Below are 12,901 nucleotides of genomic sequence, written 5' to 3'. Positions count from 1 at the left end.
ATGTAGATATTTAAAACAACAGCATATTAAATGATACTAAATGATACTGTGTGCAGGTGATAATATTTTTAGGAAGCAGAATTTGAATGCAGACCAACTCAAATGTTGAAGCCTACAAATATATCATCCAAGCTTTCATTTATGATTGTTCATGCTTTGAAATTGTGATGTCAGAATTTGATAAATTGTGCAGTGCTAGGTAGCAAATCATTGCTTATGAAAACTACTGTGTTATCTAATAGCACCAAACTAATAGAGCTATCACATAACTGAGAAACTTGTGTGGCTTATTACAAATGGATGAAACCACATTTTACCTTAATGAAGACAGTAATCTTTAATAAGGTGTAGAAAAAAAGAGAAGAATTTTTGTTTATATTCCAGCTGTGGTAAACAAAGAAGTGTACTGAATCTTTTGGACTACACAGAGTGATGCAGTATTGACTGTGATGCTGATCTGAGTTGTCTCATTCTGTATTTTTGTGCTTTGTCATTTGTTACACAGAGTGAAAGAGATCTTTGGTTTTGCCTTTGCTGGTAAGTAAACAGTGATTGTAACTGAAGCAGTATGAACCTGGCACTGCGTAGCACATTTGACGAGTTACATACAGTAGTTTGACTGTTTGTGATATGTTTCCATTTACTGATTGGCAAAAACACAGGATTTGTGACCTGTAGCAGCAAAGCCCCCACACAGGACCTCTGACTGTCCCTGAAAATGTCCCTGAAGTTTAATAGCCCATTTATGTATGATTTAAATTTCTTATGGCTTATTGAATCCAAACATAGTTAAATGTTAGATGTCTTTAGACAGTTGTTCATTTTCTCCTTATGTTTGTGGATTTAAGTAGCAGACAAAACAATGAAAGTGTTTTAGGAGAGTCAGTATAAGTGGTTGCTCAAACACTTAAGAGCTGCACAGGTATTGATTTATATTGTCTGTCAAATTTTGCTGATGTATTACATTAATTACATTAATTAGTCTTTTAATTAAAGATTTTGTTGATGACTGGAAAAAATCTAAAGCACAGATACAGCACTCATTTCTGTATTTTATGATTAAATGATCTACAAAGAAATTATCATCATACTACATTTTTAATTAGGCCTTTAAATCGGCCATTAAAAGTACATCCTAGATTTAGTGGAGTGCTTATGGCTGTGTATTAAACATACCCCAAATGTGACTGAAATATGTAGAAACTGTTTTGTAGGAACCATCCATCTCCAAATTTCTCATTTTGCCAAAAGTCATACTGAGTAAAGTATTGTTTACTTTTATGTTAACGGATCTCAAATCCCTGTTTCTGTGTACCCAGATATTATGATGTACTGTTGTCCCAGGTAAGTACACACAGAAACAAGGATTTGAGAACTTTGGGGATTAAGGAACATGTGATGTGGCATGAATTTTAAGTAGGTGGCCTGAAACTGTCTGCTCTAACCCCAGTGTGTTGGTTTTGTTGGACTATATGGTATTTACAGTAGGTTATTGTAGCAGCACATCTTGGTGTAAGTTTATAGACTCTGTTTGTTTTTATTGTGTTAATAGAATTTGAATTCAGGCCACCTCAAATGTTAACCCCTACAAACATTCCATACAAGCTATCATTTGTTATTGTTGCCTACTTTTAAATTGTGACATCACCATTTGATAAAGTGTGCAGTGCTAGGTGTTGCAAATCATTGGTTACGATATCTACTCTCTTAAGTAATCGAACCTAAATTTTGGAGCATTACATGACTAAGAAACTTGTGTGGCTTATTGCAAATGGATAAAACTACATATTACCTTTATGAAGATGATAATCTTTATTAGGGTGCGGGAAAAAGAAAACAGAGGAGAGTTGTTGTTTGTATTCCAGCTGTGTTTAACAAAGAAGTTTCCGGAATCTTTTGGACTACACAGAGTGATGCAGTATTGACTCTAATGCTGATTGGAGTTGTCTGATCCTTTATTTTTGTTCTTTGTCTTTTGTTACACAGAGTGAACAGATCTTTGGTTTTGCCTTTGCTGGTAAGTAGACAGTAATGGTAATGTTTAGTAATTTACTTATAGTAGTTTGGCTATTTGTGTCATCTTGCCATTCACTCATGAGCAAAAACAGATAGTTAGGATTTAGAATCTGTAGCAGCAAAGCCCCCACACAGGACCACTGACTGCCCCTGAAAATGTCAATGAAGTTTAATAGCCCATTTTTCTCTGATTTTAATTTTTGATGGCTTATCAAGTCCAAACATAGTTAAATGTCAGAGATATCTTTATGCAGTTGTTCGATTTCTCCTCATGTTTGTGGATTTAAGTATCAAGCAAAACTATGAAAGTGCTTTAGGTGAGTATAGGTGGTACCTTAAACACATAAGAGCACCACAGCTATCGATTTTTATTGTCTCTTTCATTCCACTTATGAATTAGCATGAAGTCGAAACACTAGAAGTATTTTGCCTGAGTGACTGTAAGTGATAGCTTAAACACTTAAGCAATAATAAAATGTAAGAGAAGTACAGTTGTGAGTAGGTATATTAAAGCCAAGGTTTTAAAATTAAATATAAATGTTGCCAAAAAGGGATAAACTGCATAACACATAAATATTGTTAGCAACAAGTACAATGGAATGACTTTTTATTGTAATATTTTTAAGAAATTTTCATTAAAAAAAAATGGTGTGCCACTGTTGTTGTTGTGGTTTTCTGTTGCTTCTGATTTAAATAATTAATTTGTATTCAACATTTTTAATCTGAAATGAGATTAAAAGTTGTCGTTCTTCACATATTATTAGAACTGACTTGTGATAGAAAATGTTGGAGCCACAAAGCTTCTGTGTACGAAATATTTGGTATATCCTGCATTTGTGCCAACAAATATTGGTGCCTATTCTTTGCAATTGTGTAGTACAAATGTTTTTATTAAACATGTTAAAGCCATCTGAGACTCTGCAATTAAATTGTGCCCTCTTTAGACTACAGTGGGTTCATAAAGGCTTGAAGAAATTGAGGATTTGACTAGTTATTTAATGTCACAGTAAATTGGATTGTGTGTGAAGAGGCTCAACAGTCTGAATCGTTAAACAGTGATCTGATGTTTTGGTTCCTTTGTCTAGACTGTCTCAAGTCTGGTAAGTAAAGGTTTTGTCTGAGGTACAGTGCTGGGAAAAGTCTTTCTTCCTTGCAGATTTATTTTGTTTATGCTTTTTTGTCACATGTTTCAAATCTTCTAACAAGGATGACCTGGATAAATACAAATACAAGCAGTTTTAAAGTGATGATTTCATGTATGAAGCAGAGAAAACCAAACCAGAGCTATCTGTTCTCTAATACCCAGCTGTGAAAGCCCTGATAGCAACAACTACCATCAAGCATTTATAGTAAATAGTAATGACTGACTTACATCACTGGGGGATTTTGGTCCACTTTAATTTCTGAGTTGCCTTAATTAAGGTCAAAAATAGTGTTTTGAAATCATTTCAAGGATCTCAATTTCATTAAAGTCGAGATTCTGATTAGTCAGTTGGACTTGCTTGTGTGCTTCAGATCAATTTCCTGTTGCAAATCCCAAGTGTGATTAAGCTCAGGACCTGATGAGTTGATGTAGGTCCTGAAGTATTAAAGGAACTCTGGACCATCACAGTAACAGCACCATATTTGACTTTAATGCTGGTGTTTTTCTGAGATATTTCTCTCACTTTAGAAGATTCAGTTTAGTACAGTGAGTCCGCACAGCTCTTGCTGATCATCAAGATGTTTTTAGGAAATGTGAGAAAGGTTTTGTGTTCTTTTTGGCCAGTCAATAAATAATTTTGAGTTTAATGGATATAAAGTGTTTAAAGCAGGAGGCCTGAAACTGTCTGCTGTAACCTCAGTGTGCGGGTTTATTTGGACCATATAATATTTACAGTAAGTTACTGTAGCAGCACGTCTTGGTTTGACTTTATAGACTTAGTTTATTGTTTTAATAGAACGCAAAAATGTCCTATAACAATTCCACCATCATTTGTTAAACATTGTCATTCTGTTCAGTCCAATAATTTACTGTAGAACTCTTTAGTATTTAAAGCCCTACATTTACTGTATTTTTGAGATTATAAGGCATAATGTCAATAAACAAGTCTGTTTTTAAGGCACATTAAGCCAAACAAACAGTCAGATAAGTCAAACTTTATTCAAGTCATTCACAACAACTCTCAACACTGTTCAGTTGTAACACATAAAATACAGAACAATACACTCACTTTTTCAGTTCATTCCTCATCCACAAATCCATCAAACTCTTCATGGGTTGATCAATTTGAAATCTGCTTCATAAGCATGTCTCTTAACATGTGCCAGGTCCTTGTACACACACCATAATGTTATGTTGAAGCACCGTACAAATTACTCTGCGAGGGTCCTGACTATGGTAGCCATAATGCTCTGACAATACATCAAGCAGCGCAGCTTTGTAGCTTACCAAAGTCTTACTAAAATATTTGACAGAATTTTGAGCGCTGTGTACCACAGAAATCCAGTTTGAGGTCAGTAAGCATAACCAGAATCGATACACTAGGCACATTGTATATTTTTGAGAAAATGACAGGATTTTAGGTGCGCCATATAGTCTGAAGAATATGGTAAATCCAAGCATATTGCAAATATGACTAATTCCAGTCCTTTTGTGTCTTACAGGTGACCTGCTGCAGAAAACCCTCTCCCTCTATCATTATCAAGCAATTCTGTCTATCCTATCACTCTCCCAACTCTATCTAATTTGACAGCCATTCTATCTTGTATCACTCTATCCCAACTGCTCTATCTAATTTGACAGCCATTCTATCTTGTATCAGTCTATCCCAAGCACTCTATCTCGTTTTGAGAAATCCAAGTTTTGAGAAATCCAAGTTTTACCTGATCCCTGTTTTTGGCAATTGAAGTTACCAGAACTTTGTCAATCTGTATTCAGAATTCTGAGAGATCTCTGCTCTCACTGCTCCTTCTTTCCTGTCATTAAACTCTCTCCATTCATTTTGCTGGAAAATAACAATTAGAAAGTTGAATATACAGTAGTAGAATTGCAGTACAGTAGAACTTATAGTAGAAACTACTTATACAGCCCTACATTTGTAGTTTTAACTTGGCATTACACTTTGGAATAAACACTGATAGTTTGGCTTACTGGTGCAATTACTTTGATACATTGTATAAAATATACACCTTTTATAAGGTTTATTTGTAATAAGATAATCTGACTATTCTGTAATATATTCAGAGTGCTATATTCACATAAATATTAAATTTGATTCAAATACATTTTTCAAGTCTGTTTCATTGGCTATAACATTTGACTACAAGTTTATACTATTATTATTTAAGGACAAACCCTTTTTTGTCACTCAGTGTAAGTGTTCAGTTACAATTGTCATCTAGAGGCTGCCCTGAGAACCCAGACTTCCTGTTTCCTGACTGCTGCAGAACATCCAGCTGAAGAATCCCCATCGCCTGTCATCTGATCACCACACCATCACAGCTCATATTTGCTTTAAATTTTAGATATCTGAAAGATTTACACAAAGTCTACTTAAAAGCTAAGAGTTTTATTATAGCCTGTTGATTGATTGTTGAGATTTATTCTGCATATTACATTACAGAAGTATAGACCTATTTGTTATCCAGTCTGGTTAAAAAAATATAAGTAATAATATACAGTTTTTGAAAAAGTTACAATAAAACAGACCAAAGTGTTTTCAAAGAACTTTAAATAACTTTTATATTGAGTTTGTATTTAAGTCAGCCTTTTACATCAATTCTGATAAATTTCTGATTTAATAGTCATTAAAGTCATTAGTTTTTCAGTGTTTACAGGTTGACTTTTGTTTACATTTGTGTATAAATACATATAAGGTCCAGTTTATACTTCAACAAAATGCCAAGAAAAGGTCAAAGGTCGCAGTCCCAGAAGCTTAGATGGCAAAAGGAGAAAGAACAGGTAAATGTTTCTCAGAGCAGTGAGCAGGTAAAGGTGTCTGTTACAACTATTCCCAGTCCAGAAGTGCAGAACAGTGCTCAGACAGCTGCAGTGTCTTATGCAGATGTGGTAAAGAGAGGTGTTTGCTCATCATCTGTGTCAAATGCTAAAGTACAGCAGGTAATCCAGACTGAACCCCAGGTAACTCTGCAAACGCAGCATGATGGAGAAGCTCCAGGACCATCTCATGTACAGATTACAAACAGTGAAAGTCGTCCACGAGTGAGTAGCATCTGTGCATCCCGAAGCCAGGCCTCTGCTAAGTATGGAAAGTACAGGAATCAGCAATGCATGGCTAACAGTTTGGTTTTCCTGTCATTCTTACACGAGGATGAATTCATTACCAGAGCAGATCTAAACCGTGTGTTGGATAAAGGCCATGCCGTGTATTCAGATGCCAGAAAGAGGTTTGTGAACAGCGTGTTTCTAGCCTGTGATGAGCTTCCCACAGTGGTCACCAGCCGCAGACACGAGTATCAGGTGGATATGTCTCAGTTTGCTCGTTATGGCACATTTGATGGTACAGATCATCTTCCGAGCCTTGAACAGGGACTACAGTGTTTGGCTTCAGAGGTTCACTACGCTTTGCTAGTCATGGGAGGAACGGTCATTGCAGTTTGCAGGCTGACTTCAGGTGAATACGCATATTTTGACCCTCACCCACGTAAGTCTACAGGAATGCCATTGTCGCTAGCTGTAAGTGGTGGAACTGCAGTTATGTTAAAATTCACACGTCTTAACGACATGATTGACAGGATCAAACGCTTGTACCGAATGTTTAGCATCGTGCCATCCTGCACTTATGAGCTACAGCCTGTCGAGTTTCACAGTGAAAACGCAGCTGACCAAAGAGATGCTGATGAAAACAGACAAACAGCTACAACTGTTCCAGCACCAGCTTTAAATGAACCTGAATTTGAAACCCCAAAATCCACTGAGCAGACACAGAAAACTGTGACCGACACTTTAGCCACTGAAGTGATGTCATCCAGAGTGGATTATTCAAATGAGCCAGCTGCTGAGCTGAACAATCGTCCTTCTGATTATTTAGAAATAGAAACCTCTGCATCTTCTGTAAGAAACACTCAGGTAACAAAAGAATCTGTTCCTCAGAATGATTTAAACACTGCCTCCTGTTTAACTAAGACAACAGAGGAACTCTCACATAAACTGTTGAAGCATAATAAAGAGGAAAGGAGAAAGATTAGGAGACGATTATTGGTCCAAGAAAAACTACCACAGAGAAAATCAGAAAATCAGAAAAAGAAAGACAGACAGACGTACACTTTTGATGAAAGCTTTAACCCTTGTGCGGCCTGGACCAAAAAAAAAAACAAAAGGGGGGGGGTCACGCAGACCCCGGCAGCGTGGATCCAGATCTCGTCGCGAAACAGGGCTGAGGCTCGGGGTGGGGCGGATGGGGTCAGGCGGACCCCCAGCTATAGCGGGTCTCGTCACAGCGTCGGACAAAGGTACCTAATCGGCTGTAACCCTCCATCGATCGGGTAAGTTACGATGGCAAACCTTGGGGTCTGGAGGGACCCCCAAGCGCCTCGGCAACAACTCTCAACTTCACATCATCATCATCATCATCATCATCATCGTCTCCTTCTCGAGAGCGTTCGCGTAAACCGGCCTCAGTGAGGACCTCGGACTCTCCGTTCCTCCTCGACCTCCTTCCTCCTTCTCCCCCATTCTCCTGCTCCCCGCAGGCGAGCGCTTAGCCGGATCCGCCCCGGGTTACGCGTAAACCGGCCTAAGTGGGGACCTCGGGTGCTCCGTGGGTACTCTGTGTGAACTGCCGGAGGAAACAACTCTCAACTTCACACCATCATCATCATCATCATCTCCTTCTTGGCAGTGTTCGCTTAAACCAGCCAAAGTGAGGACCTCGGACTCTCCCTGCCTCCTAGTCCTCCTACCTCCTTCTGCTCTGTTCTCCTGCTCCTCGCAGGCAAGCGCTTAGCTGAATGGGCCCCAGATTACGCGTAAACCGGCCTAAGTGAGGACCACGGGTCCTCTGTGTTCCGTGGGTAGTCTGTGACCCCTTAGGAATCGCGATGGGGTATTTCGCCACCCCAATCCACATTCGTAAGTTACGATGGCAAACACTGGGGTCTGGAGGGACCCCCAACCAACTCTCAACTTCACATAATCATCATCAACATCATCATCGTCATCATCATCATCGTCTCCTTGTCCTTGGTCTTTCTGCCCGGCCCTTGCGAACGCTCAACTTTACAGAGGGCAGTGTTCACGTAAACTGGCCAAAGTGAGGACCTCAGACTCTCCCTGCCTCCTAGTCCTCCTACCTCCTTCTGTTCCGTTCTCCTGCTCCTCGAAGGCAAGCACTTTGCCGGATGGGCCCGGGGTTACGCGTAAACCGGCCTAAGTGAGGACCTGGGACTCTCCCTGCCTGCTAGTCCTCCTTCCTCCTTCTGTTACGTTCTCATGCGCCTTGCAGGTGAGTGCTTAGCCAGATGGGCTAAGTTACTCGTAAACAGGCCTAAGTGGGGACCTCGGGCGCTCTGTGTTCCGTGGGTACTGTGTGACCCCTTAGTAATTGCGATGGGGTATTTAGCAACCCCAATGCACATTCCTAAGTTACAATGGCAAACACTTGGGTCTGGAGGGACCCCGAAAGGCCGGAGGAAACAAATCTCAACTTCACATCAACATCATCATCGTGTCCTTCTCGGCAGTGTTCGCGTAAACGGGCCTAAGTGAGGACCTCGGACTCTGCCTACCTCCTAGTCCTCCTTCCTCCTTCTGCTCCATTCTCCTGCTCCTCGCAGGTGAGTGCTTAGCCTTATGGGCCTCGGGTTACGCGTAAACTGGCCTTCTTGAGGACCGGCGGTGCTCTCTACTCTGCGATTACTAAAGCGTCAAAGTGTACCCACGATGGGGTATTTCGCAACCCCAATGCACATTCGTAAGTTACGATAGCAAACACTGGGGACTGGAGGGACCCCAAACAGCCGGAGGAAACAGCTCTCAACTTCACATCATCATCATCATCATCATCATTATCGTCTCCTTCTCGGCAGTGTTCGCGATAATGGGCCTAAGCGAGGACCTCCCTGCCTCCTCGTCCTCCTTCCTCTTTCTGCGCCATTCTCCTGCTCCTCGCAGGAGAACGCTCAGCCGTATGGGCCCCAGGTTACGCGTAAACCGGTGTAAGTGAGGACCTCGGACTTTCCCTGCCTCAGCATCCTCCTTTCTCCTTCTCCTCGGTTCTCCTGAGCCTCGCTGTCAGACGCTTTGCTTTGCAGAGGGCAGTGTTCGCATAAACCGCCCTCCATGAGGACCTCAGACTGCCCCTGCATCTTTGTCCTTCTACCTCCTTCTGCTCTGTTCTCCTGCTCCTCGAAGGCGAGCACTTAGCTGGATGGGCACCGGGTTACGCGTAAATCGGCCTACGCGGGGACCTTGGACTCCCCCTGCATCCTTGTCCTCCTACCTCCTTCTGCTCCATTCTCCTGCTTCTCGCAGGCGAGTGCTTAGCTGAATGGGCCCTGGATTACGTGTAAACTGGCCTAAGTGAGGACCACAGGTCCTCTGTGTTCCGTGGGTAGTCTGTGACCCCTTAGGAATCGCGATGGGGTATTTTGCCACCCCGATCCACATTCGTAAGTTACGATGGCAAACACTGGGGTCTGGAGGGACCCCGAACAAACTCTCAACTTCACATCATCATCATCATCATCATCATCGTCTCCTTCTCTTTTATCCTTCTGCCCTGCCCTTGCGAACGCTCAACTTTACAGAGGGCAGTGTTCGTGTAAACCGGCCAAAGTAAGGACCTCAGACTCTCCCTGCCTCCTAGTCCTCCTTCTTCCTTCTGCTCCGTTCTCCTGCTCTTCGAAGGCGAGCACCTTGCCGGATGGGCCTCGGGTTACGCATAAACCGGCCTTGGCGAGGACCTCAGACTCTCTCTGCCTCCCTGTCCTCTTTCCGCCTTCTCCTCGATTCTCCTGCGCCTCGCTGTCGGACGCTTAGCTTTGCAGAGGGCAGTGTTCGCGTAAACTGGATTCCGTGAGGACCTCCGACTATCTCTGCCTCCTTGTCCTGCTACCTCGTTCTGCTCCGTTCTCTTGCTCCTCGCAGGTGAGCGCTTAGGCAGATGGGCCCCGAGTTATGCGTAAACAGGCCTAAGTCGGGACCTCGGGCGCTCTGTGTTCTGTGGGTACTCTGTGACAACTTAGTAATGGCGATGGGGTATTTCGCAACCCCAATGCACATTCGTAAGTAACGATGACAAACACTGGGGTCTGGAGGGACCCCTAAACGTCGGAGGAAACAACTCTCAACTTCAGATCATCATCATCATCATCATCATCGTCGTCTCCTTCTTGGCAGTGTTCGCGTAAACCGGCCTAAGTAAGGACCTTGGACTCCCCCTGCCTCCTAATCCTCCTTCCTCCTTCTCCTCGATTCTCCTGCGCCTCGCTGTCAGACGCTTAGCTTTGCAGAGGGCAGTGTTCGCGTAAACCGGCCTCTATGAGGACCTCGGATGCCCCCTGCATCCTAGTCCTCCTACCTCCTGCTCCTCAGTTCTCCTGCTCCTCGCAGGCGAGGGCTTAGCCGGACGGGCCCAGGTTACACGTAAACCGGCCTAAGTGAGGACATCGGACTCTCCCTGCCTCCTAGTCCTCCTTCCTCCTTCTGCTCCGTTCCCCTGCTCCTCGAAGGCGAGCACCTTGCCGGATCGGCCCCGGGTTACACATAAACCGGCCTAAGTGAGGACCTTGGACTGTCTCTGACTCCCTGTCCTCTTTCCTCCTTCTCCTCTGTTCACCTTCGCCTCGCTGTCAGATGGCAGTGTTCACGTAAACCGGCTTCCGTGAGGACCTCGGACTATCTCTGCCTCCTTGTCCTGCTACCTCCTTCTGCTCCGTTCTCCTGCTTCTCGCAGGTGAGCACTTAGGTGGATGGGCCCCAAGTTAGGGACCCCCAAGCGCCGGAGGAAAGAACCCTAAACTTCACATCATTATCATCATCATCATCATCATCATCATCATCATCATCTTCTCCTTCTTAGCAGTGTTCGAGTAAACCTGCCAAAGCAAGGACCTCGGACTCCCCCTGCATCCTTGTCCTCCTACCTCCTTCTGCTCTGTTCTCCTGCTCCTGCGAGCACTTAGCTGGATGGGCCCCGAGTTACGCGTAAACCGGCCAAAGCGGGGAACTCAAATTCTCCCTGCCTCCTAGTCCTCCTACCTCCTTCTGTTCCGTTCTCCTTCTCCTCGCAGGCAAGCGCTTAGCTGCTGGGCCCCGGGTTACGCGTAAACCGGCCTACGCGAGGACTGGGGGTGCTCTCTACTACGTGGGTACACTGTGACCCCTTAGTAATCGCGATGGGGTATTTCTCAACCCCAATGCATATTCGTAAGTTACGATGGCAAACAGTGGGGTCTGGAGGGACCCCGAAACGTCGGAGAAAACAACTCTCAACTTCACATCATCATCATCATCATCATCGTCTCCCTCTCGGCAGTGTTCGCATAAACGGACCTAAGTGAGGACTGGGGGTGCTCTCTACTCCGCGATTACTAAGGGGTCAAAGTGTACCCACGATAGGGTATTTCGCATCCCCAATGCACATTCGTAAGTTACGATGGCAAACACTGGGGTCTGGAGGGACCCCGAACGGCTGTAGGAAACAACTCTCAACTTCACATCATCATCATCATCATCATCTTCGTCATCATCGTCTCCTTTTCGGCAGTGTTCACGTAAACGGGCCTCAGTGAGGACCACAACTCTCCCTGCCTCACCGTCCTCCTTCCTCCTTCTGCTCCATTCTCCTGCTCCTCGCAGGTGAGCGCTTAGCCGGATGGGCCCCAGGTTACGCGAAAACAGGCCTCCGTGAGGACCAAAGACTCCCCCTGTCTTCTAGTCCTCCTACCTCCTTCTGTTCCTTTCTCCTGCTCCTCGCAGGCTACCGCTTAGCCAGGTGGGCCCCGGGTTACGCGTAAACCGTTCTAAGTGAGGACCTCGGACTCTCTCTGATGCCCTGTCCTCTTTCCTCCTTCTGCTCCGTTCTCTTGCGCCTCGCAGGTGAGCGCTTAGCCGGATGGGCCCCGAGTTACGCGTAAACCGGCCTTCGCAATCCCAATGCACATTCGTAAGTTACGATGGCAAGTAATGGGGTATGGAGGGACGCCGAACCGCCGGAGGAAACAACTCTCAAATTCACATCATCATCATCATCATCATCGTCTCCTTCTCAGCAGTATTCGCGTAAACCGGCCTAAGTGAGGACCTCGGACTCTCCCTACCTCCTAGTCCTCCTTCTGCGCCATTCTCCTGCTCCTCGCAGGGAGTGCTTAGCCTTATGGGCCTCGGGTTACGCGTAAACCGGCCGTCACGAGGACCGGGGGTGCTCTCTACTCCACGATTACTATGGAATCAAAGTGTACCCACAATGGGGTATTTCTCAACCCCAATGCACATTTGTAAGTTACAATGGCAAACACTGGGGTCTGGAGGGACCCCCAAGCACCACAGCCACAACTGTCAACTTCACATCATCATTACCATCATCATCATCATCATCATCATCATCGTCGTCTCCTTCTCGAGAGTGTTTGCGTCAACCAGCCTAAGTGAGGAACTCGGACTCTCCCTGAGTCCCCGTCCTCCTTTCTCCTTCTCCTCGGTTCTCCTGTGCCTCGCTGTCGGACGCTTAGCTTTGCAGAGGGCAGTGTTCGCGTAAACTTGCCTCCATGAGGACCTCGGATGCCTCCTACATCCCAGTCCTCCTACCTCCTGCTCCTCAGTTCTCCTGCTCCTCGCAGGGGACGGCTTAGCCGGACGGGCCCAGGTTACACGTAAACCGGCCTAAGTGAGGACATCAGACTCTCACAGCCTCCTAGTTCTCCTTGCTCCTTCTGCTCTGTT

The 12,901-nt window shown here is 44.5% G+C and overlaps 1 long non-coding RNA gene across 1 annotated transcript; it reads left to right on the top strand.

Annotated features, from left to right (window-relative positions):
* Positions 1 to 506: 506 nt before the first annotated feature.
* On the top strand, positions 507 to 5,283 carry LOC109199694 (uncharacterized). Its single transcript, XR_002060006.1, has 2 exons — positions 507 to 537; positions 4,663 to 5,283. It is a non-coding gene; the product is annotated as an uncharacterized LOC109199694 (long non-coding RNA).
* Positions 5,284 to 12,901: the final 7,618 nt, after the last annotated feature.

This window comes from Oreochromis niloticus, linkage group LG3 (genome assembly GCF_001858045.2).
Source record: "Oreochromis niloticus isolate F11D_XX linkage group LG3, O_niloticus_UMD_NMBU, whole genome shotgun sequence".
Lineage (NCBI taxonomy): Eukaryota > Metazoa > Chordata > Actinopteri > Cichliformes > Cichlidae > Oreochromis > Oreochromis niloticus.
This window is presented reverse-complemented; position numbering and strand designations above follow the sequence as displayed.